Genomic DNA, 27,684 nt, shown 5'->3' on the forward strand with positions numbered 1-27,684 from the left:
TGCTTTGCTGTAACAACATTATTCATCTTGCCCAGGATGGCATAAGAGTATTTAGAACCCCGAATATCTCCAAAGGATCTCAGGAAACAAAATGAGAGAGAGGCAGATAGAGAGAGATAGAGAGAAGCAAATTAAAAATAGGAATGAATTCAGCTCTAGATATTTTTAATTGCATGGCCTGCATTTGATAGAATCCATTCACCTGTGAGCAGCCAACATTAACCAAGTGGCTATTACATGCAGAATGCAGAATCCTCAACCATTAGCTGGGGGTACAAAGATAAAAATCTTTATTCATTCGATTGCTAACAATATCTATTGAGTAACAATTTTGTTCCATGCACTCTAGGTACTAGGCATTCAAAAGTGCAAACCAACTTGGTGCTTGTCCTCATGGACTTGGCAGCCAACTGCGGACCAAGATAAAGAAATTTACAAAAGAACTACATGTGATAAATGCTGTGAAGAGGTAAGAAACCAGGCTATTGAGAAGGAGGGTAAGAAGAGGGTGACCTCTGAGAGGGTGACATTTTAGCTGAGTCCTAAAGGAAGGGGGGAAATAGAGTGAGGGAAAGAACATTCCAGGCAGGTCAAGAACAAGGACAAGGGACCCTGGAGGAAAGAGACACAGCATGGTTCTTGCCCTCAAGGATTTCACATGCCCCTAGGGAAGACGGACAAAGCAGTATGTTTTTGGGAGTACTGTGGAAAAAAAAACATACATGGGTACTATGTGGACAAGAAGTAGCTCAGAATGATCTTCTGCGGGTCGTAGAAAAATAAAGAGTTTAATGACTGCACTGATGAATGAATACGTTACTGAATGGACAGATGGACAGATGACTGACTGAGGGACTGACAATGCAAGGATGCATAAATAGACAGAAGTCTTTTTGACAGAAGGAGAGAGAATGATTTATTTATAATCCAAGGATAGGACTGTGTAAGAGAAGGCATACAGGATGAATGGGAAGGAAGGGAGACAGAGAGAGTCAGGGACATGGATGAACCTGGAAACCATCATTCTCAGCAAACTGACAGAAGAGCAGAAGATCAAACACCGCATGTTCTCACTCATAGGTGGGTGTTGAACAATGAGAACACATGGACACAGGGAGGGGAACACTACACACTGGGGTCAGTTGGGGGGACATAGGGGAGGGACGGTGGGGGGTGGGAAGCTGGGGAGAGATAGCAAGGGGAGAAATGCCAGTTGTAGGTGATGGGGAGGAAGGCAGCAAATCACACTGCCACGTGTGTACCTGTGCAACAATTTTGCATGTTCTTCACATGTACCCCAAAACCTAAAATGCAATAAAATAAATGGGGGAAAAAAAAGAAAATATACTTTCTCCATCAAAAAAAAAAAAAAAGAGTATTTTCCGGCCTCATGCTTTGTTTTCCCCCTTAGGGGCTATCTCTGAGTGGCTTCTTGCATTCTAATTTGAAGAACCCTTCTCTACACAATTTAGGCATGAAATGAGAGCATCTTCCACCTTTGTGACAGCTGTCTGGCGAGCAAAGGAAAATTAATTAACTGGCACAAATGGCCTGCAGGTCAGATTTTCCACATAAATGACACATGAAACAGTTGTATCTTTTAAGATTGGATTCATTTTGAGAGAGTAGGTCAGGCAGGATATATGAACCCAGAGTAATTCAATGAAAAGGATCTTTATCTACGAAGCCACTTATACCTAAATTCACACACGACACACAAATATGTTTGTTGACCTTTTTTTTTTCTTAGCTTTAGAGCCTAGCCTTGTCTTAGAAGATTAACAAGAGAGGCAGTAGACGTTATCTCCAGTGCTGCGGGATTGCTCCGCTCTGGGTTGCAACATCCGTCCGTGTTATGCCACATGGCTGTCCTGACAACTGTGTATGTTATGTGATAGCCTCCATGGGCCAAGGCCAAACAGACTATCAGTATCAAAAATCATTTGAACCACTCACAGCTGGCCAGTTTCCAACCTGATGGATTCTGTACACATCTAGAGAATAAACAAGGATGGTCCTTGGAAACCTGAACTTTTTGATTTCCCTCCAGAATTATTTGCTGTCATTCCAAGAGGAAATGAATATATTCCATCGACACAGGAACCCCAGAGTGCAAATTCAATTTCCCACAGCACAAGTAGCAACTCCAGAAAAAGCTCTTAAGCTTCCCACTCATGGCCAGTGAAATTCTTTTTGTCTGATAGCATTAATAAAAATGACACATGGAGCATTTGCTTAAGTTACAAAATGGGACATTTCTGGCTCTTACCTTTGTTTAAATTATTCTCATTATATTTTATCCTTTCAGATCAAATTGAAATTAACATATGTGGAGGCCACTGGGTAGTGGTTACCATAGCAGGTCACAGCCCCAAATAACGTCAGTTTGCTCTCTGTAAGCAGAGAGCAATTGCTTTCTTTCTTTCTTTTTTTTTTTTGAGACGGAGTTTCGCTCTTGTTACCCAGGCTAGAGTGCAATGGCGCGATCTCGGCTCACCGCATCCTCCTCCTCCCAGGTTCAGGCAATTCTCCTGCCTCAGCCTCCTGAGTCGCTGGGATTACAGGCACACGCCACCATGCCCAGCTAATTTTTTGTATTTTTAGTAGAGACGGGGTTTCACCATGTTGACCAGGATGGTCTCGATCTCTTGACCTCGTGATCCACCCGCCTTGGCCTCCCACAGTGCTGGGATTACAGGCTTGAGCCACCGCGCCCGGCCTGAGCAATTGCTTTCTAACCGGCAGAGATTTCTGGGTGGACTGTGCTGATGCCCAGTCCTGAGATCAAAGAAGAGATAGAGGTGGGACATGGAGTCAGAGCATGGAGATTAACCTTGACTCCTTTGCATGGCTATTGCTTTCTAAACCTTATTTTTTCTTCTCAGTTTCACCCACCTCACAATGACTTCCGATTTGTTTTCAAAGCATAGCATCTCTTCTTGGGCAAAGCGTTCTTGTGCCCTCCCTTCACTGCCCTAGGTACGTGCTGGGGTGTTTCTTCCTCTTTAGCAGTTTTCACTTACTATCATTGCATATGAAAAATTTATATAAATTGAAATTATTTTGTTACTCTCTCATTTGGGCTCTGTATGTCACAAAAATAGGGGCTGATTGTGAAAGCGCCTTTGCAAAAATTATAACAGTGAGAAAATTATGGCAATGAAGGAGATCTGATCTGGCCAACCCTCATCTTACCTTTGGCCTTCAAGCTGCCCTTAATGATTCCTGGGCTTAGGCCCAGCTAACTTTGGGAGACATTTAGTTTATAGTTTAAATGTTACTAGCCCTTCCCCCAAACTCAACTGCCCTTAGTAAAGCCAGTGAGAGACCACCAGGCTAGGATGATAGGTGAGCCTGAATTATGCTGAAGTGTGGACATAAATCATCGCCAGCAATTATTCTGGAAGTCACAAGATATGCAATTCCCTCAATTACTCCTGCAGGTAACGTCACGACTGTAGAACCTAAGATTGTCCTTTTGAGATATCTTTTCAGGTTTTTGACATGTCTGATGACCATTGGCTTCACCTAGAAGCAACAACCACTCCTGTGGTCACCCACCCAGAAGGAACTCAGTGCCCCAGAGAACCATTTCCCACATCCCTATGATTGCACCCCCAGCCAATCAGCAGCAAGCACTCATTGCCTAGCCACTCCCACCCCTTACCTCCAAATTACCTTTGAAAAACCCCTAACTTCTGAGCCTTTGCTGAGATTGATTGGAGTAACAACTTCGTCTCTCACATGGCGTGGCCAGCCTCTTGTCAATCAAACTCTTTCTTTACTGGAATGCCATGGTCTCCATGAATTGATTATGTCTGTGCAGTGGGCAGCAAGACCCACACGGCAGTTACAATTGTGCTGATTGCTTTTTCCTGTTACACCTATCCAAATTGCAGCCACTTAGAAAATGAATTACCCAGAAATTTTTCCCCATTCTAGCAATTTTCACTGAATCTAAACTTTTTTTCTCCATCTTCATTTCCACTTAGTCTACACTAATTTTAACATGTTTTTGGTATTTTTTCAACTGATTTCCTAAGAAAATTAATTTTAATTTTGTTTTAGATTCAGGGGCATATGTGCATGTTTGTTATATGGGTAATTGTATATTAGTGGGGATTCGGCTTCTAATTTATTTCTGTTGCATTAAAGAGAAAACATGGGCATGGTGGCCCATGGTTATAATCCCAGCACTTTGGGAGGCTGAGGCAGGTGAATCACTTAAGTCCAGGAGTTTGAGAACAGCCTGGGCAATATGGTGAATCCCCGTCTCTACTAAAAATACACAAATAAGCCGGGCATGGTGGCAGGCACCTGTAATCCCAGCTACTTGTGGAGCTGACGTGGGAGAATTGTTTGAGCCCATGAAATCAAGGCTGCAGTGAGCTGAGATCATGCCACTGCACTCCAGCCTGGATGACAGAGTGGGTCCCTGTCTCAAAAAAAAAAAAAAATATATATATATATATATATATATATGGAGAGAGAGAGAGAGAGAGAGAGAGAGAGAGAGAAACTTAAGGTTCAAAGATAGATAGTATGGGGATTGGGTCAGAATTCCAGTGCCATCCTAACTAGTTCCATAAATTATCAGCCGAATGAGCCTTGGACAAACCATTGAGTTTATCCAAATCTCAGCTTATCCACCTGAAAAATGGGGATAATATTAGTAGCTATCTTTCAGATCAAATATGATGAAGCATGAAACATGTAGACAGGGTTTATGTCTTTTAACAATAATTAATGTCTTGGGTAGCAACTATCTGGGGCTGGTGTAGTATGCATGGTAAAAAGAATTTACCAAGCCATAGGTGAAGAAAGGCAGATTTATTAGAGAAAGTAGGAAAATACATTACAAGAAAGAAACAGGCAAGTCAGCAAGAGAGGAGCTGACTGTAAGAGACAAAGGCTTGCTGGGGATTTTATAGCATGGTACTTGTTCTGTGTGCTGAAGGGGGCTTTGTGCAGTACTGATAATGCCAAGGTTGCAGTAAGCTCACTTGCATTTTTCTATCAGCCAAGGTGTCTGGTGATAGCTGGGTGCAGGAAGATTGTCAGCTTTTTGTGCAGGAGGACTATGTGTCCTGGACCATGAAGAAAGGCAGACTTACAACTTGTCTGCTTTTTTTTGCTTTCCCTTGGTCCTGCCACCCCGACTCCTTCTCCCTAATTAGGACTCCACAATTAATATGTAATCCTTCATTTCATTCCTATTGTTTCTCTTCTTTCTCTCCCTGTTTCTTCTTATTCTGTTCCTGCTCTCCCTTCCGTTTCAAATTCATTCATTCACCTATTTCTTTCATTCAACAGCAGCAGTTACAGGATTAGTATATCAGAGACTTTTCCATGATGAAGAACTTTGAAAACATTTCTCTGTAGAAATTCTACAGAAAACTGTTAGGCAGGATCTAAAAATAGTGCTCTTGCTAATGACTGTGCTACCTGTGCAGAAAAACATTATAAACACTGGTAGGATTACAGGATCAGAAAGGACAGCAGATCGCCCTCAGATATCGGAAAAGAGATTGCTGGAAAGAAACCTATGGTCTCACTCCTTGGAGAGGTTGCTCTGATGTCAAAGGACCAAAGATTTGGCATGATGAGCTAGCATTATAGCCTTGCTATTTCTGCCTTCCTTTTGTGGGTTCATTTCCAAACTCAGAATATGGCATTTCATGCAAATGATCTTGCTTCCAGGTTTTGAGGCTCTATAAGTTTCCATTGTTTAATGCAAAACAATGAATTTTGTTCATTTCTTTTATCATTTATTCAACAAAGTATGATGTGCCCACCGAGTGCCCAGGACTAGGGGTATAGACAAATGAGATACATTTGTCTTGAGGGGAACAAGTGATGGGGGAAGGTTGTAATGTGGATGGAAAGCATATGCTTCATGCTTTTTCTTTTAGCATGATATGTATGAAGCATTTTCAAATCAGCTGACTCCCTTGGCAAAAATATCACATTTGTGTGCCAATGCAGCAATCTACCCACAACAACTTAAGTATTAATTATATGTTTGATCTCACATGAATCAAGAGGTATTAAGGTTTTCCTTTTCCTGGTTTTCATGGCAATACCCCCTGGCCTCACCCTGATTCTCTGTATATGGACATTGATATGATTTTGATCTGTGTCTGCACCCAAAGCTCGCGTAGAACTGTAATCTCTGGTGTTGGAGGTGGGGCCTGGTGGGAGGTGATTGCATCATGGGGATAGTTTCTCATGAATGGTTTAGCACCATCCCCACAGTGCTGTTCTTGTGATAAAGTTCTTAGAGATCAGGTTGTTTAAAAGTGTGTAGCATCCACACCCTCTCTCTCTTGCTCTTTCTCTAGCCATGTGAAATGTTGCTCCATCTTTGCCTTCTGCCGTGATTTTAAGTTTCCTGAGGCCTCCCCAGAAGCCGAGTAGATGCCTCTATGCTTTCTCTATAGCCTGCAGACCCGTGAGCTAATGAAACCTATTTTCTTTTAATTTTTATTTATTTATTTATTTTGAGACAGAGTTTTGCTTTTATTGCCTAGGCTGGAGTGCAATGGTGCAATCTCAGCTCACTGCAACCTCCATCTCCCGGGTTCAAGTGATTCTCCTGTCTCAGCTTCCCAAGTAGCTGGGATTACAGGTATGTGCTACCACGCCTGGCTAATTTTGTATTTTTAATAGAGATGGGGTTTCTCCGTGTTGGTCAGGCTGGTCTTGAACTCCCAACCTCAGATGACCTCCTGTCTCAGCCTCCCAAGGGCTGGGATTATAGGCGTGAGCCACTGGGCCTGGCTGAAACCCATTTTCTTTATAAAGTACCCAGTCTCAGATATTTCTTTATAGCTGTGTGAGAATGGGATAAGACAGACATGATGCCAATTATAATAATCACAGGCTAGATAACTTAATGGAGGCAGAACTGAGGCTCTAGAGCAGGAGGGACTTGGGTTCAAAACCAATTCTAAATGTGCTTCTGGACAAGTTATTCAAACTATGTAGAAGATGCAGAATGGGCCCACTTTAGGGCATGTTGAGATGACTCACCTTTGCAGATCGAAACACTCCCGAGATCTTAGTGTTTCATGTTAATCACAACCCTCACTCTGTCTTTTGACTTTATTTTTTCACATCCTAATGATAGAGCCATCAGGATCCCACTTTAGTCTTTGTATTGACTCACAAGCCCCAACTTTCATAACTGGCAAAAAGAATTACAGAGTTGGCAGCAATTAGAGATTGTTTTTTAAAGCCCATAACAAGTTAAATATATTTTCTCAGGAATAATATGTCATGTTAATTTGAGTGTCTGCACTGCCCACAACTTCATATTTGGCCCACACCAAAGTGCTTCATGCTGTAGCTGGGAGGGATTAATGTGGGATGTTTCTTTTTTATTTTATTTTTCTTTTATTATTATACTTTAAGTTCTGGGACACATGTGCAGAATGTGCAGCTTTGTTGCATAGGTACACACGTGCCATGGTGGTTTGCTGCACCCATCAACCCGTCATTTACATTAGGTATTTCTCCTAATGCTATCCCTCCCCAGCCTCCCACCCCCTGACAGTCTCCAGTGTGTGACGTTCCCTTCACTGTGTTCATTTGTTCTCATTCTTCAACACCCACTTATGAATGAGAACATGTGGTGTTTAGTTTTCTGTTCCTGTGTTAGTTTGCTGAGAATGATGGTTTCCAGCTTCATCCATGTCCCTCCAAAAGACATGAATTCATCCTTTTTTATGGCTTCATAGTATTCCATAGTACATATGGGCCACATTTTCTTTATTCATTCTATCATTGATGGGCATTTGGGTTGGCTCCAAGTCTTTGCTATTATAAATAGTGCTGCAATAAACATATAAGTGCATGTGTCTTTATAGTAGAATGATTTATAATCCTTTGGGCATATACTCAGTAATAAGATTGCTAGCTCAAATGGCATTTCTGGTTCTAGATCCTTGAGGAATTGCCACACTGTCTTCCAAAATGGTTGAACTAATTTACAAACCCACCAACAGTGTAAATGTGTTCCTATTTCTCCATATCCTCTCCAACAACTGTTGTTTCTTTTTAATGATTTTTTAATGATTGTCATTCTAGCTGGCATAGATGGTATTTCATTGTGATTTTGATTTGCATTTCTCTAATGATCAGTGTTGGTGAGCTTTTTTTCATGTTTTTGGCCACATAAATGTCTTCTTCTGAGAAGTGTCTGTTCATATACTTTGCACACTTTTTGATGGGGTTGTTTTTTTCTTGTAAATTTGTTTAAGTTCCTTGTAGATTCTTGATATTAGCCCTTTGTCAGATGGATAGAATGCAAAAATTTTCCCCCATTCTGTAGGTTGCTTGTTCACTCTAATGATAGTTTCTTCTGCTGTGCAGAAGCTCTTTAGTTAATTCAATCCCATTTGTCAATTTTGGGTTTTGCTGCCATTGCTTTTGGTGTTTTAGTCATGAAGTCTTTGCCCATGCTTATGTCCTGAATGGTATTGCCTTGGTTTTCTCCTAGGGTTTTTTTTTTTTTTTTTTTTTTAATAGTTTTAGGTGTTAAGTTTAAGACTTTAATCCACCTTGAGTTAATTTTTGTATAAGGTGTAAGAAAGGAGTCCAGTTTCAGTTTTCTGCATATGGCTAGCTAGTTTTCCCAACACCATTTATTAAATAGGAGATCTTCTCCACATTGCTTGTTTTTGTCAGGTTTGTCAAAGATCAAATGGTTGTAGAAGTGTGGCATTATTTCTGAGGCCTCTGTTCCGTTCTGTTGGTCTATATATCTGTTTTGGTACCAGTACCATGCTGTTTTGGTTACTTATTACCCACCTCTGAAGCCTATTTCTGTCCATTCATCAAACTCATTTTCTGTCCAGTTTTGTTTCCTTGCTGGCCTGGAGTTGTGATCCTTTGGAGGAGAAGAGGTTCTGTTTTTTGGAATTTTCAGTCTTTTTGTGTTCATTTTTCCTCATCTTCATGGATTTATTTACCTTTGGTCTTCGATGCTGGTGACCTTCGGATGGGGTTCCTGTGTGGACATCCTTTTTGTTGATGTTGATGCCATTCCTTTCTGTTTGTTAGTTTTCCTTCTAACAGTCAGGCCCCTCTGCGTAGGTCTGCTGGAGTTTGCTGGAGGTCCACTCCAGACCCTGCTTGCCTGGGTATCACCAGTGGAGGCTGCAGAACAGCAAAGATTGCTGCCTGTTCCTTCCTCTGGAAGCTTCGTCCCAGAGGGGCGTCCGCCAGATGCTAGCCAGAGCTCTCCTGTATGAGATGTCTGTTGACCCATGATGGGAGATGTCTCCCACTCAGGAGGCACGGGGTTCAGGAACCCACTTGAGGAGGCAGTCCGTCCTTTAGCACAGCTTGAGCACTGTTCTGGGAGCTCCGCTGCTCTCTTCAGAGCCAGCAGGCAGGAACGTTTAAGTCTGCTGAAGCTGTGCCCACAGCTGCCTTTTCCCTTAGCTGCTCTGTCCCAGGGACATGGGGATTTTATCCCTAAGACCCTGACTGTGGCTGCTGCCTTTTCTTCAGAGATGCCCTGCCCAGAGAGGAAGACTCTAGAGAGGCAGTCTGGCTATAGTGGCTTTGTGGTGCTGTGGTGGGCTCCACCCAGTTAGAACTTCCCTGTGGCTTTGTTTACCTTGTGAGGAGAAAACTGCCTACTCAAGGCTCAGTAATGGTGAATGCCCCTCTCTCCACCATGGCTGAGCATCCCAGGTCGATTTCAGACTGCTCCACTGGCAGTGAAAATTTCAAGCCAGTGGATCTTAGCTTGCTGGGCTCCTTGGGAGTGGGATCTGCTATGCTAGAGCACTTAGCTCCCTGGCTTCAACCCCCTTTCCAGGGGAGTGAACAATTCTGTCTTGCTGGCATTCCAAGCACGACTGGGGTACGAAAAAAAAAAACTCTTGCAGTTAGCTTGATGTCTGCCCAAACAGCCACCAAATTTTGTGCTGAAACCCAGGGCTCTGGTGGCATAGCCACCCAAGGGAATCTCCTGGTCTGTGGGATGCAAAGATTGTGGGAAAAGCATAGTATCTGGGCCAGAGTACACTGTTCCTCACAGCACACTCCCTCACAGCTTCCCTTGGCTAGGGGAGAAAGTTCCCCTTGTGCTTCCCGAGTGGGGTGATGCCCCACCCTGCTTCAGCTCACCCTCCATGGGCTGCACCCACTGTCTAACCAGTCCCAATGAGATGAGCCGGGTAACTCAGTTGGAAATGCAGATGTCACCTGCCTTCTGCGTTGATCTCGCTGGGAGTTGCAGACCAGAGCTCTTCCTGTTTGGCCATCTTGCCAGCCACCAATGTGGGATGTTTCTATCAATCTTCTTAAGGAGGCCTTTTCCCACAATATCACCACCGTGCCCTACAGTAACTATAGTGTATATCCTGAGCAATACCTTTCCATAAATCTTCCTTAACCATACCGGGGATGGGGGAGAAATTTCATTCTTAGTTCCTGGAGCCTAATCATTGCACATGTGGCACCAAAATCTAGATTCATAATGAGGTGTGAGATCTTATCCATCAGACTGAGATACCTGAGGGCCAGACTTAGGTGCATCCATCTTTGGTTCCTAAGCACTGTGCATTCTCTGCTGTAGAAGAAGAAATGCTGGCCTTGGGAAAGAAGAAAGGTAAGAAGGGAGGGCTTAAAAATAATGATAGCCATCACAATTATGTTTAAGTCAGGGCCAGTCCCTCCAAATGCTTCATGTTATTACCTCAATTATTTATCAACCCTATTGAGTAGTTTCTATCACTCACCCCAAGTTACAGATGAAGAAACTGAGGCATGGTAGGGTCAAATGACTTTCTTGGCATCACTCAACTTACTGAAGATTTGAACCCAGGCTTTGAACCCAGGAAGTCCACTCTAGATACCAACCTTTAATCATCCTAAATATTGCCTATTTAAGTTTTGCATCCTGCCCCAACAGATGTGTTGCTGCTTCTATGATGGGGGAGAGGGGACTTCAAACTCCATCCATGTCATTTGCCTGAATACATTTCCCTCCCTCACTTTTTAAACTTTATATTAGTAAATGTGTTTTTTTGGTGGTAAATACTACATGTCAAACTTGATCTTGCTTAAGCTAAAAAGGAATGTATTGGCTCATAAATAGTGTAGTTCAAGTGTAGGTTAGATTTCATGCATAGTGGAAGTAGGCAGGACTTCATAATGGTATTGGCAATCTGACTTTTTCCATCTTTAAGTTCTGCTTTCTTCTGTGGGTAATTCATGGTTATGTGGATGCGGCACAGTGGAGCAAAAATAGCCACTAACGGCTCTAGGGATATACGAGTAGAATTTAGCAATTCTAATGTAAAGTGGAAGGACTTTCTTTTCCTTGATGGTTACTAAAGAAGTCCTTGATACTGGTTTTTTCTTTTTTTTTGAGACGGAGTCTTGCACTGTGGCCTGGGCTGGAGTGCAATGGTGCGATCTCGGCTCACTGCAACCTTCGTTTCCTGGGTTCATGCGATTCTCCTGCCTCAGCCTTCCAAGTAGCTGGAATTACAGGCACACACCACCACGCCCGTCTAATTTTTTGTATTTTTAATAGAGACAGGATTTCACCATGTTGGCCAGGCTGGTCTCGAACTCCTGACCTTGTGATCTGCTTGCCTTAGCCTCCCAAAGTGCTGGGATTACAGGGGTGAGCCACCATGCCTGGCTGGTACTGGTTTTCCTTGGTTCAGTTTGGTTCGTGTCCATCCTGCACCTATCACTGGGCAGAGTAGATGCTGTGTCCCTACTGGCAGGACCACCCCCTTCTGTGTCCCACAGGAATGGCAAGGGAGGGAGCTCCTCTGAAACTACAGGGGCTGAGGATAGGGAAAGAGTGTGTCCCATGGACACACCGGGCATGAGTGGTAACACTGGTCCGTCACCGTGTCTCTCCTGATCTCTCTCCCTGTCTTATCTCCTTCCATTAACCAACAGAAATGATTGTGGATCTGCAGTTATTCAGAAATATGTAGATATGCACTATTTCTAACCGTCTGGGGTCCAGGACATCACAGAGGAAAAAGCATTCTCATCAGATCTGGAGTTCTCATGTTATACCAGCCAATGTCTCCTCATAGTTAGAGTGGACCATGCTGGGCCAGAGATTGACAGATTCAATGACATATTTGCCCTACAAACAAAGGCCTATTTGAATTTTAAATGAGGATTAGCATTATAACTCTGAACACAATCAGAAGGGCAAAGGAATCTTTGGGGTCAAAGTAGATGTGACTGTATTCACAAGAGAAGATGGTTCAGAGTTTTTTAAAATAAGTTATTTACAACAGAAGAGTGAAGGAGCATTTATGTATCATGCTGTATTTCCAGACAATTATGGATCAAACAAAACTAACAGTGCGTTGGAAACATCATTCTCCGTACTCTCACGTTCCACACATGTACCTGAGGGAAGGTCCTAAAATTCACATGTGACTATGTCATTCTCTGGCTGAATAATTTCTCACTCCCTGCAAGCTAAAATTCAAAGTCTGAGAAATAACAAAAGAGCTAGGCTAAAATCTTTAGAGACTACAAGCACTGAAAATATTATAGTACATACTTCATATGTAATAAAAGATGAAAACAATGCTAAACTGAAAAAGTTATCATTTTTCCCATGGTGGCTACTTGTGGATTTGGTTTGTATTTGTAATATCAAAATTTTTTTTCCATCTCCTCTCTTGAGTACCAGAGCATTTGTGGAGTCTCTATATGTAGATTGTCTATTATTACTTCCCTGCTTTTCAGTCTTAATGTGCATACTAATCACATGGGGATCTTGCTAAAATGCAGATCCTGATTCAGTAAGTGTAGGGTGGGGCCTGGGAATTTTTTATTTCTGAAAGTTTCCCAGGCCCCATGCTACACTTACTGGGAATACAGCATTTCCAGGTGATGCTGATGTTGCTGTTTGTATTAGTCCATTCTCACATTGTTATAAAGATACTACCTGAGACTGGGTAATTTATAAACAGAAGAGGTTTAATTGACTTGCAGTTCTGTATGCCTGGTGAGGCCTCAGGAAACTTACAATCATGGCAGAAGGGGAAGCAGGCGCCTTCTTCACAAGGTGGCAGTGGGGTGTATGAGGGTGTGAAACATGAACTGTCAAAAGCTTATGAAGCTGGAGGATCTCCTGAGAACTCACTCACTATCATGAGAACAGCATGGAGGGAACCACACCCATGATCCAGTCACCTCCCTCCCTCAACATGGGAATTATAATTGGAGATAAGATTTGGGTGGGGACACAGAGCCAAACCATGTCACTGTTGCAGCAAGAAAACAGACCTTTTAATCTTTCCAACTTTTCTCAGCATTTTCTGTCTACTATATGTCCTAATTCACTATCTTGTTAATCCTGAACATATCAAATTGTTTCCTAAACCTTGCTTGGATAGTTTTCTCCGCTGACACCTGCTTACCTATTTGCTTTCCAAACTTGTCCTTTTACTACAAGGCCAAGTCGAAATGTTTCCTGTAAATTCTCTTTGAATTTCCTTTGGTAGACAGAGTGGCTCCCTGTCTTTGTTCCTTTATGATCTTAACCATATTAGGATTGTGGAACTGAATAATCAGGAGTAATAAATCATGATAATCTATCCTATAGGATGAAAGGACTGACATATGGGTGGGAATTCTATTTGCTTTTTGTGGGCAAAAGGAACAAACTTGATTCCTTGAAATAACAAATTCGGATTTCAGCTAATTATAAGGAAGAGCTCTCAGATATTGAGAGGTATTTAATAATAATGGGAATGGATGCCTGCCAGTAGTAGTAAAAAGCTCCCCATCTCTGGAAGTGTTCAGGTGGAGTCCAGTTAACTGTTTATTGGGGGTACCTCCAAAGGGAGGTGGAATACTGATACGGTTCTCAAAACCTAACATCATAAGACATCTCTCTGAAGCATCAGTTTTACCATCAGTTTTACTTCACAGGTTTTGAAAAGAAAAGGGAGGAAGTCAAGAAACCTAACTGAAAAATAATTAGAAACTTTAAAAAATAATATTATAGCAAATGCACAGATTTATTATGAAACAAAATATTGAATTTGAATAAATATTGAAGATGAAAGAGAAATTTTAATCAAATTTCAAATTTGAAATAGGCTTATTCCAATTATGCCCTATATGTCTTAGATAATTCAGTCCTTCTGCAAAGCTGTAGGATGCTTTAGTAAAAACAACTGAGGAGAGGTGGGATTAACTGCATCATTAGTTCCCAAACCTGACTGATGATCAGGAAGACTTTCCAATCCCAAATTCCTGGAGATTCTTAATTACCAGGGGTCCAGGAATCTATATTTCACCCAACATTCTCAGCTGGGTTTGAAGATTCATTAAACATGAAAACCAATAAATGAAAGAATTCCTTTTTTTTTTTTTTTTGGTACCAGCTGCAGCAACAAATAAACTCCACAATCAAGTATTGTAACACAGGGAGTTATTTCTTACTGTCAACCTGCTGTGGGTCAGCAGGATCAGAAGAAAGGGGAAACTCCTCCATGAAGTCAGCCAGGAACCAGGTTCTCTTAATGGTTCTGTGGACCCCTAAACTGTGGAGTCTCAGGCATCTGATTAGGAAACAGGATAAGAAAGAATGTGTGCATGTGTGCAGTGTCATGTGAAAGACCCTAGCAGTGACATGCTGAAGCTGGCTTTGCCAGCTTGTGAGAGCCAATTGCTAAATTTTTAGGAATTTTGTGAGCTGGTTTTAAAGTATGACCATTATGGAAAATTAAATTATATAAATCTATAAATAATAAATCATATTAAAAAATAAAACTCATTGTTTCCTAACTCTACTACTATATTTTACTATTATCTATGGTCTTGAGGTTATTTACTATATCTGTTGTATCTGTAGGGCAGAAATACAATCATCCCTTGGTATCTGCCAGGAATTTGTTTCAGGACTCCCACAGATAGCAAAAACTGTAGATGCTCGAATCTCATTTATAAAATGGCACAGTATTTGCATATAACCTACATGTATCCTCCTGTATGCTTTAAATCATCTGTAGATTATTTATAATACCTAATACAATGTAAATACTATGTAAATTATCATAGTGTATTGTTTTTTATTTGTATTTTTTTGGGAGGGGGTTATTTATTTATTTTTCTGAGATAGAATTTCATTCTGTTGCCCAGGCTTGAGTGAAGTGATGTGATCTTGACTGCAACCTGTGCCTTTCGGGTTCCAGTGATCATCCTCCCTCAGCCTCCCAAGTAGCTGGGATTGCAGGTGTGTGGCACCATACCTGAATAATTTTTTGTATTTTTAGTAGAGACAAAATACAGAGTTTCACCTTGTTGCCAAGGCTGGTCTGAAACTCCTGAGCTTAGGCAATCTGCTCGCCTTGGCCTCCCAAAGTGTTAGGATTACTGGTGTGAGCAACCATACCTGACCTATTTTGGGGTTTAAAAATATATAGTTTTGATTTTCAGTTGGTTGAATTTATGAATGTGGAACCCATGTATACAGAAGGTCAACTGCACTGCTTAATACATCTCTTCAAACTCCACAGTCAGTGATGTTACACTGGTACCTTGAAATCAGACATGGTGAAATATTTACATCACCAGGTTTTCTAGGTCTTTCTTCATTTTCTCTTACAAAGATATTTTCCCAGATGACATCCTTGAATGTCTAATCTTGGATTAACACATTCTTTTAGAGTGATGGTTTTATGAAGAGTACCTTTAACCTGAGAATTTAAGAAGGACTTGCAAAAAGTTATTTCCATAATTTTATTTAAAAAATACATAATTTATGATGCCTTTAAGACAGACTAATAAAAATTGTCTAAGTTTTCCTTGTGGTCTTGCCTTATTATTCAGTTATAATTTCCACATTAAGGAAGTTGTTTCACTCGAAATCTGTTAAGTTTAATGAGCTGCCTTCAAGGACTGTTTAAGCTTTATTGGTTAAAAGTACATTTTCTCACAGGCCATTTTTTTCAAGAAATCATTGATTTGGAGCAAACTGAACAATGGAATTTTCTACAGCTTACTTAGCCTACAGTGAAGTAGCTAAGACTTTACTAGGCATGCTCAATCTATCTCTTGGTCAATATCTCTATCTATCTATCTATCTATCTATCTATCTATCTGTCTGTCTGTCTGTCTGTCTGTCTGTCTATCTATCTATCTATCTATCTATCTGTTAGTTTGTTATTTTAAAATATTGGTTGGTACAGTCTGGGAAATGCAGTATCTTTAGTTGGATTATCTTAATTTGGGATAATAGTAAAGATTGAGTTGCTAAAGTAAATCTGACTTATTTCAAGGAAGAAGTTCAAACAACAATGAGAGTAGTTGTTGCTGTGGTAAAATCCTTTCTGCACAGAAATGGTTAACAGTGAATGCATACTTTGTTAAGAGTCCTGCTCTCAGGTGGTCTCTGTAGACATGCTTACCCAAGTTCTAATGAAGCTTGAAATTAACATGGCTCTGTCGGTTTAATTCCTGGCGTCTGCTGGAGTTCTAGCAACGCTGTCTTGTCAGTCCTAAGCAAGGAACCAGTACATTTCTAGCAATGTCTCTTGCTGCTGGCAATTTTGTTAGGAGAAAAGTAATATCAATATATGTAGTTACATGTAATTTTCTGCAGCCTGGCATATATATAGTGGCTGAGCAAAATTAATGTGTGTTTGTGTGTGTGTGTGTGTGTATGATGGTTCTTAGAGCAGACACATCTCAATAAATATTAAGTTGTTGATGATGATGGTAGTCTGTGCATAATATGTAAGAGTTCATTAACCATATCTGCATAAGTCACGTATTTCAATCCTAATTGTAGCTCTGAGAAGTAGATATAATTACCTATTTTACAAATGAAGAAACTGAGAATCAAAGAGATTGAGTGAAAAAGATCGTACAGCTAATAAGAGAACATAAACCAGGAAGACATGACTGTATTTCCAGTTTATTATCAAAAGACATCATTTCTCTGTTTTGATATAGCTTTGATTGTGATTACAAAGTATATTCACATAGACATTCTATGGTTTTGAATGGCCAATAATTGTTATAAAGTTTAAAGTTGGAAAATGTTTTTGAGTGCTTATAATATGCTATGCAATGATCGTTTATTTTTATGTACATGATCTCACTTGGTTTTTATGATAACAGTTTGAGAACAAATCATTTCTATTTTTACAAAAACCAGGAGATTTTCTAAAAATGGTCTTCTCTTCAATGTTTTCAGAAAATGTCAAGTGTAAAGAACAAACTACCATGGAAGATTAACTGCATGTCAATATAGGTAATTTTATTATGTCATTGATCCCCTCAATCCCATGAGGTAGGCAGCACAGGTCATGATATCCCTAATTTTAGAGATGGAGTATAAAAGAGGTAACCTGTCACTCAGAGTTCTTGAATGGGGATTCCAGGAAAAAACTCTGGCTAACTTATGAAAAAGGGATCACTTACTGGCAGGATATTGGGCAGCTCTGTACTCCACTAAGACTCAAAAAAGGAGGGTTTTCTCCAAAATAGGAAGAGGATTCACTCCTCAAATTAAAACTTATTGACAATCGTGATATTTTGCTAGGGCATCATGCACAGAAGTGTATTGAATGGTCAGTTCTCCCTTTTACTTAAAAAAATTTAAACTCCAAAACTCATGTTTACCCAATTTTAAAGAGGAAAATTTCTTTTCTTTTTTATTTTTTTTTTTTTTGAGATAGGGTCTCACTGTATCACCCAGGTTGGAGTGCAGTGGTGCCATCTCAAATCAGTGTAACCTCTGCCTTCCAGGTTCAGGTGATTCTCCTGCCTCAGCCTCCCTAGTAGCTGGGATTACAGGCACGTGACACAATGCCCAGATAATTTTTGTATTTTTAGACGAGGTCTCATCATGTTGGCCAGGCTAGTTTGAAACTCCTGGCCTTAAGTAATCTGCTCGCTTAGCTTCCCAAAGTGATGGGATTACAGGCATGAGCCACCATGCCCTATTCCTGCCACCCCCAAAACCCCTGCCTTTTAAAAGGAGAGCTCAAAATATTGATATGCCCATTATCAAGTATCTGTGAATAACTACAACTTGTGAAATGTAGCTTTAAGCTTTGTGGTGAGTACAAACAAATAAAATATACCTTTGTTTAGCTTTCTTCAAGTTTCCCTTCATGAGTGCTGTGCCAAGCTGGGTGGGCAGTACTGAAACCACTACAGTGGCTGAAGCAGGTGTTGAGTGGCCGAACATTTTGGCAGCTAGTCACGCGCTAGATTGGAGAGGTAACTAAACACAGAGATGAGGTTAAACTATTAAATCCCAAATGATATGAATGACTACACGGTTGAATGACTGACACAGAAAAACACCAAACTAACAAAGCCATGATATGTATTTAAGAGACACATTATGGAGACCTTGAGTGCCAGCCCAAGGATGAATAGATTTATGCTGTAAACCATGTTTATTTTGTTAAAACAAATTCTGTAATGGTTTGCTCTCTTGTGCCACAAAATCCTTTTTCATTAATAATAGACTTCATTATTTAAATTTACTGCTGTAAATTTCAAATGTCAAGCCTCTTGTGAATTATTACCAGTCTCTAAATAATAAGAGCTAATACTTATTAATGAGGATTTAAGATATATAAACTATGTAATTTATTAATCTAATCCCAATACAATGCAATAAGTAATACACGTGAGTCCACATCACTGTGATGATATTCTCGAAGCATTCCCCTTCCTTGGTCTTTCTTCATTATTATGAAATAATTGATCAGTTTGTCATATGATATATAATAAAATTGCTAGTGACCTTGCCTGCCATCAAAAACTTATATTTTACTTTTCTACCTGCTTTCTCCTTTCCCCCATATCTTCCAACATCAATGCTATGAAAATAAGATGAGAAGCCACGTAGAATAGCATTATAGATTGTCATCTAGCTAAATATCTTATAAAGTAATAAAACACTGCTGCCCTTTTACTCTTTCTTCTTTAATATTTATCCAACTCTGGATCTGAATGTAAAATAGGCTGGCTGTAGTGCATACAATAAAAGAGCACAATCCTTTAAAAAAAATAGGCTGGTTATATATAAAACTAAATATTGGGATGTAAAAATTTCCAATAAAATTATAATGGTTTTTTATATGGAGAAATATTTTAAATGTGGCCAAAGTCTCATCATATTGGCCAGGCTGGTTTCGAACTCTTGGCCTTAAGTAATCTGCCCGCTTAGTCTATGTTTATTTAAAACTGAACATATGTTATTTGATTTCAACATTGAACTACATCTGCCTGTGGCGCATAAATCATGTGTACTGAATTCTGCTCTTGGCTTGGGTGATTGTATGAAAGAATTTTGCTTATGTAACAGGGTTATCTATCCACTTAATAGGAGAATTATAAACGACTTTATCCAAGGAAAACACCTTAGGATGGAGAAGGAGTGGGCTTTAATAATGTATGCACACATTTCTGCCAATGATATAAATGTCCTCTTTTTTGGTGGAAGCTGACCATGAGTGAAATTTGTTTCACATGACATTACATACCTTATTCAAATTTGCAGCCATAATCTTGTCAGAGTTGACTATCACATGATTGGAGCAGTAGAAAAAAAATGAATTGGGGTTTAAACTTTTATGAAAAAGCACTTATATTGTGGAATAAGACTTTTTAATGGAGTATAGACATTAAACAGACCTTATATTAGGCTCTGAAATTAATGGGTCACTGTATAACTTTCTAGTTTTCATAGCTTGATAAGATTAATGCTTGCTTATATAGCAAATTCAATGGCTCATTTAATTTCGTATGAATGTTTAAAGTCAAATTGCTTTTGGATTAAGCCTAAACTCATTATTCATTTTAATGTCTGAAAGAACTTTCATTTTTCTTTCATTTTATTTAATCAAGTGCATCATCATTAAGTAAAGTCTAAGGACCTAGATAGCTAAAAATAATGTGAAAAGGAAATTTATTAATTTATACTGAAAAGGGACTTATTTGTTATGAAATTTATTTAATACTACACCCTGCTTATGTATGGTGTTATTTCAGAGAAGATGAGATATTTATAAGCTTTTTATCATGCTTTAATGCCCCATATTGAAAAGCTGTCTGTTTTGCTGCCTATTATTCAATGTGCATTCCTTGAGCAAAAATTACCATTGACTTTTATTTACATATTTTTAAATTCATTCTCTTAGTCTACAAACATTTCTTCAGAACCTACAATCTGTAAATCACTGACCAAGTACTGTGGAGGATTCACTGATAAAAACCATTGCATATCTGATCTGAAAGAGCTAACCCATCCTAATACAAGGGAACTTTACTTCAGAGGGATGTGAAACTTTCCTCTTTATGATGAAGGGATTTTATTCAATGATGTCTAAAATCCCCTCCCATCCTCAAGTTCTGTAATCTCATGGCTATATCATCCTGTGGTTTATGGACAGAAAAAGGGTAAAATAAATTGACCTTCAAATTTATAATATTGGCCATATTAATACATCAATGATAAACAGAAACAACTATAATTATTAATTTCAGTGTACCTTTGAAATATAAGAAGCATATTGCCTTTGAGTTTATTATTTCATATTGTACAAATAACCATTATGATCTTCAGTTTGGATAACAGTTGTAACATGCATTTATTGATCATGCACTATATTTCTAGGATTTTGCTGAGTCCTATGAGAGCAGGAATGTGTTTGTCTGTCTTGGTCACTGTATTAGTCTGTTCTCATTCTGCTAATAAAGAAATATCTGAGACTGGGTAATTTATAAAGGAAAGAGGCTTAACTGACTCACAGTTCCACATGACTTGGGAGGCCTCATAATCATGGCAGAAAATGAAGGAGGAACAAAGTCATGTCTTACATGGTGGCAGGCAAGAAAGAGAATGAGAGCCAAGCAAAAGGGGTTTCTTCTCCTTATAAAACCACCAGATCTTGTGAGACTTATTCACTATCATCAGAACAGTATGGGGGAAACTGCCCCCATGATTCAATTATCTCCCACTAGGTCCCTCCCATAACACATGGGAATTATGGGAGCTACACTTCAAGATGAGATTTGGGTGGAGACACAGCCAAACCATATCAGTCACTGTACTGTCTAAGTGGCCCATAATAGTGCTTGGCATGTGGTGAGTGATCAATAAATATTTATGAAGTGAATGAATAAAATAATGAACGAAAGAGTGAAGGAGCAAGTGAATGAATGCTCTTATTTCTTCTACTCTTCATGAATAACTGAATGCAGTAGGTATTTTATACTCATTTTATAGATAATGAAACTGAAATTTTGAAAGGTTAAGTGGCTTTCTCGATTAATACACGTAGGACAACATGGCTAAGTTGGAACTTCAGTTATTCTTTGTTCTTTCCATCTTGATGCACACCAGAGATGCTGATTTTAAGATCATAGTGGTTCTCAACTTTGGCCGTATATTTCAATCACCTAAACTACCAATACCCATATCATGCCTAGATTCCACTGCAGACCAATAAAACTTTCTTGTAGTTCTAATGTCAGCTAGGGTTTGGTTCACTATGATCACAATCTCAACAGTTTTATGAATACAGACTATAACATTTGTAAATCCATTAACCTTCAAATCCTGCTATTTAAAGACTGCAATTTGTCTCTCTATATAATGTGTTTTAGTTGGGACACCATAGCACTGGGATACAAAGATAGACAGCCAATGAAGTCTATTCACTAAGGCTGATTAGTCCCTCCTACTTACAGGTCTTGTGGCACAAGAGTTAGAATTACTGATTGGTATATGTTTTAGCTTGATTTTCTCCCTATCTCCTTTATTTCTTCTGTTAAAGAAATAAGTTAAAGAAGTAAGAAATAATTTTTTGAAGACTATTGCAATAGGGGAGAAATATCCAGCTTAATTCCAAACACAACAAGGATAAGTGAAGATTTATGGCCAATGAGCACAGCCAGAGGGTCGATGGAAAATTCTCAAGGGGAGACATAGGGGGTAGTCAGATGCTTGCTAGACTGGACTAACAGGGTGCTTGCTAAAGAGAGGCCAAGGACTTTTGACATCAAGGGTGGAGGATGGAGTATGAGGGACTTGATTAGATATCAAGAATGGGGAATTCTCCCCAAATTGACTTAGTAGAATTCTTGCTAAGGGCAGGCCAAGATCAAGGCTAGTTGAGATAAGCAGCCCAACTAAAGTATGGTCTCTTCCTTCCTTCCTTTCTCTCTCTTTTTTTCCTTTCCTTCCTTCCTCCCTGCACCCACTTTTTTCTCCTTTTCTTCCACTAGACTTTTCTGTGCAAATCTAGGAGGAACGATGTAAAACTTTGCTCTTAAAGAATATAATTTAGTGTAGTTTCTTCTGAATAGTCAAATCTACAAAGGGTAAATCTGAGAATGCCAGAGATGTATTGTAGTAGATTTCTCACTGGCATTGACCATCTCTCCCTAAATTATAATTACACTAAAGCTGCTAGTTCAGAGTTAATCTTGGCTCTTGATATATTAAAATCTCCAACACGCCTGTTTGTAATCAACACCTGGAGAGCTAGAGATTTACTGAATGAGAATCCACAGGCAGTGGAGTCTAGAACTTTGTATTCTTTTTTCCAGGCACTCACAGGTGATTCTTAGGAACAGGACGGTGTAGAAAACATTCATATAACCTTGGGGTTCTTAAAAATATGATTCCCAGAAGAGCAGCACCTGGAAACTTGTTATAAATGCACACATTTTCTGATCTCTTTCAGAACTGCTGAATCAGAAACTCCAGGGTGGGGTTCAGAAGTCTGTATTTTAACAAGCCCATTAGGTGAACACAAACATTTGAGAATCACTGATAAAAGGAGGTAGTTTTGTATTGGGTCCTAAGGAGACAGGAGCATATCCCGTGCCCATGCTTTTCTGAGATTCAGAGGGTTAAAGCAAAAGCAAATCAGAATTGCAGTTGTAGCAGTGGGAAGTCAGAGCGTGTACAGCAACAAAGAAACTGAACAGGAAGGACAGCTGTGGAACTTGTCTAGACATTCTTCCTCTGTAGGCAGGGAAAGAACCTGAGGCACCATCTACAGGAGCTGCCTAGCAAGTGTGCTCATGTCTGTAGCTAGGCTGAGTGTGGTAAGAGGATGTTGTTTAGAGATGGGTTGAAACTAAATAAGAGGATTATTTTAGAAGCAGGAGAGATCCAAAATATGGTGTGGAAATCAGCTAGGAATTGGTTATGGAGTGGAAAGGCCCATATATCTGTAATACAGAATTTCTTAGAAGAAAAAGAAGAATTTTGTGACATTTCTTATGAGAATCCTAAATCCCTTCCTCTCTTCCCACAAAAGAGTGGCACAACGTGCAATTTTTTCCCTCAGGTATGTTGGCTTAGAGAAACATATTAGATAATGAATTATTCAGGGTGATTTCCTAGGCTGGCGGAGAGGTGCACCTGTCTGAAATGCTTATAGATTTGATTAGATAACATTTGTCAGCTGCATCAGCCGCAGGTAACTCCTGACGAGAATTGTATTTCCCTGTAGGTAGTGGAACCAAGCAGTGTTCCGAATTTCATGGGGTTGCTGAAGAGGCTTGCAGGAGTGTCATGCCTAAGAGACTGTACAGCAGTTGTCAAGATAATCAGACGATTTGCAATCACCATTTTCTTCTCTTTTTTTCTCCCTAAGTACCTAAATGGAAATGTAAGATAGCCAAGAAGAGAAGACACATGTGTGTGCTATAAATAGATGATTTCCAACAAAGTGTAATTGATTTATAGTTTCGTTGATAAATTCTTGAGTGCTTGTCCTCTTTTTCCGTCTCTTGTATGTCTTTGGGTGCAACTCTTGAATTATGAATACACAATGAGCCTTGCTTTTCCTGTCAAAAGCTTGTCTTCATACACCAAATCATAATATTTATACCCAGGAGATTTTCCATTTTGTGTAAAATGTCTTTTATTTTAGAAAGGTTTGCACCGTCTGAATATCTCTTTTGGAATTGCTTAGAAAATATATCCCCCAGAAAAGCCCAGCATTATTTATTGTGTTGGGTAGAAACATCTGTGGTTTTGCTCTTAGCATCGTCAATGCGAAGGTAGAGCTTAAATCATAGTATGTGAAAAAGTATTTGAGAGACAGAGTGCTGGATTCAGATCCAGCTTCCCCACTGACAGGCTCTGGGAGACCTTAGGGAGGGTCCATGGCCTTCCCCAGATGGCACCAGTGGCTACTTAAAACCAATGTTGTGGTATTAAATAGAATAATACATGCAAAGTGTTCTGGCTCAGTGTTAATAGGTTTTCATAAATGATAGTTTATAACTTTGGTAAATGGTAGCAAGGTAGAGTGGAAAAAGTGTGAGGTGTGGATTTGGAAAAGCTGGCTGTAAAATCTTTGTAATTTCCCTTTAGTCCTTAGTTTTATTATTTGTGCTGGGATGGTTTGAATTCATTCATTTCTAGGAGCTCCTCCAATGGTTGAATATCACCATTCTATTAAAAGGACCCCAGGCCTATTTTAAGAAGAGAGAGAGTGAGAGAGAGAGAGAGAGAGAGAAAGAGAGAGAGCACACTTAACTAGCTGTTTCCTTCCTTCTCCTTTCTTACTTCTCTCCTTTACTTTCATTTTTCTTATTCCCTCTTCCCCACTACCTTCATATTACAATTGGCCCTTTGTGTCTACAAATTTTACATCAGAGGATTCTATCAACCTCAGATGGAAAGTATCAAAACTACAACAATAGAAAATACAGTATTAATAATCATTTACATAGCATTTATATTGTATTAGGTATTCTAAGTAATCCAGAAATAATTTAAAGTATATGATAGGGAGTGCATAGGTTATATGCAAATATAACACCATCTCCTATCGGGGACTTGAGCATCTGGCAGATTTTGGTATTCTTGGGAGGTCCTTGAACCAATACTGCACGGACTGACGGACAACTGTACATGTCTTTCCTTCTCTCCTTCATGTGTCACCCCAACGTTTATGACGTCAGAGAGAAGAGTCAATATAGAAAATTGACTTTCTTCCTAAAAGAACTTGTTCAGCAATCCCTTGTTACCAAGCCAGAAATTTCATTTTGCCTGGAACCATGTCATTGACAGACATTAAGATGACAGCAACTACTTGGGTCTATGAAATCAGGGTTTGTTGGGACATTTGGATTTGCATCAGGGCTGAATGATAAGGCTGCTTCAGTTTGGAACTTCAAGTGGGGCTCAAAATGCTATGATCAATTTGGGTCATCAAAATATAAATCTTAGATCTCCAGCATCCTGAGAGAAAGGGGGAAAAAAAGCCTATCAGTTATTAAATGGACTTTTTTTTATTGCATTTTAGGTTTGGGGGTGCATGTGAAGAACAAGCAAGATTGTTGCATAGGTACACATGTGGCAGTGTGATTTGCTGCCTTCCTCCCCTTCACCTATATCTGGCATTTCTCCCCATGCTATCCCCCCCAACTCTCCATCCCCCGCTGTCCCTCCCCTATTTCCCCCCAACAGACCCTAGTGTGTAGTGCTCCTCTCCCTGTGTCCATGTGTTCTCATTGTTCAATACCCGCCTATGAATGAGAACATGCAGTGTTTGATTTTCTGCTCTTGTGTCAGTTGGCTGAGAATGATGGTTTCCAGGTTCATCCATGTTTGTAGGGACATATTAAGCCACAAGGGTATTGTTTAGATAATTATGTTTAACTGTGTGTATTAGTCTGTTCTCATACTGCTATGAAGATACTACCAGAGACTGAGTAATTTATAAAAGAAAGAGGCTTAATTGACTCCCAGTTCTGCAGGCTTAACAGGAAGCGTGACTGAGAGGCCTCAGGAAACTTAAGATCACGGTGGAGGGCAAAGGGGAAGTAAACACATCTTACATGGCTGCAGATGAGAGAGAGTGTGTGAAGGAGGAGCTGTCACACACTTATAAAACCATCAGATCTCATGAGGACTCACTCGCTATCACCATAACAGCATGGGGGAAGTGCCCGCATGGTTTAATCACCTTCCACCAGGTCCCTTCCTCAACACATGGGGATTATGCGGATTACAATGAAAGATGAAATTTGGGTGGGGACACAGAGCTGAACCATATCAGTGTGAATGATTTGTAAACAAAAAATACATGCACAACCACAGATGATTGGCTAAATAAAATACCAGAATTGTGGAGCCATTAAAAAATATGCTGCACCATGGAATACTATGCAGCCATGAAAAAGGATGAGTTCATGTTCTTTGTGGGGACATGGATGAAACTGGAAACCATCATTCTCAGTAAACTGACACAAGAACAGAAAACCAAACACCACATGGTATCACTCATAGGCGGGTGTTGAACAATGAGAACACATGGACAGAGGGAGGGGAGCATTGCACATTGGGGTCTGTTGGAGGGAACTAGGGGAGGGACAGCAGGGGGTGGGGAGGTTGGGGAGGGATAACATGGGGAGAAATGCCAGATATAGGTGACACGGTAATGAAGTCAGTAAACCACCTTGCCATGTATGTACCTATGCAACAATTCTGCATGATCTGCACATGTACCCCAGAACCTAAAGTGCAATAAAAAAAAATGCAGTAGAAAGAAAACTAAGTGACTTTGAAGGATGATCAGGTAGCAAGTTAAATGGTATGTGCCACTTTCAATGTCAACCGAAAATGTGTCTGTATTTAAGGCTGTAGGTGATGAAAAGTTAGTAGGAATTATCTCCAAATGCTGACAGCTTGCACAAATTGCTACACTTTCACTATACAAACTTTCAACTTTAAAAAGTGGGGTGGAATTCTTAGCATCTATGACAAAGACAAAACAAATGCCAGACTCAGAGGCACTGAACTCACACTCATCAAGGAAATAATTTTGCAGATGAATCTGCACTGGATGAAAGGACATAGAAGGCAGCTCTGTTCTTCAGCTAGATATCGCCCTGTGATTGAACTGACTCACTCTCCCGGTTCCCCTACTCTGAGCTCCTTGTTCAGCACCCTGACCTTCTTTTATTTCTCTTGGTCAGAACTGAGCTACAGAATGGTGGATTCTGCCTTGAGCTTTGAAAGTGAGTTCTCAAGGAGAGAATTAAGTTGCAGTTCTAAGAGATAAACACATTAAGAAATATTGCCTAAGACCAAAAAAATTGCCCCCAGATTTTTCTCAAGTGCTGCGGAAATGGAAGCAGAAAATTGCTCTGTGCCATTTCTGGGGCCCACTGCTATTAGAGACAGATGATAAACCTCACCAAATTGGCACACCAGGCAACGGCTGGAGCAGATAGACATAGCTTGCCCTTTTTAAACAGAGCGAACATGGCAACAAGCTGATTGCAGCTAAATCAAACCCTCCCTCTGAGCTCTTTCTGGAGGCCATCGTTGAGAGAGTAAATATAAATACGTATGTGGACGCGTATCATGTTCCTTTACTTAGATCCCTTCAAAAAGGGCAGACAGGATCTAAACAGCTTAAGCTTCCTCCTTCCTGCTTCAGTGGGATATGGTCTCAAATTATGCTGACTTTTAGGCAGATTTGGGGCTTCAGAGTCTCCAAGGAAGGCTCAGTATGCCCTCAGAATTAAACCTGAGTTTTAATCTTAGCTCCAATGTTTATTAGCCGAGTTAGGCAAGCAGGTCCTCCCTTTCCTGGTCCTTTGTTTGAGGGATAAGATGTATTGCATTTTTCCATGTTACTCTCCCACCATTCCTGTGAATGAAGTGATTTA

Source organism: Sapajus apella, unplaced genomic scaffold, assembly GCF_009761245.1.
Source record: "Sapajus apella isolate SASKATOON/1434 unplaced genomic scaffold, GSC_monkey_1.0 scaffold15, whole genome shotgun sequence".
NCBI classification, from domain to species: Eukaryota; Metazoa; Chordata; class Mammalia; order Primates; family Cebidae; genus Sapajus; species Sapajus apella.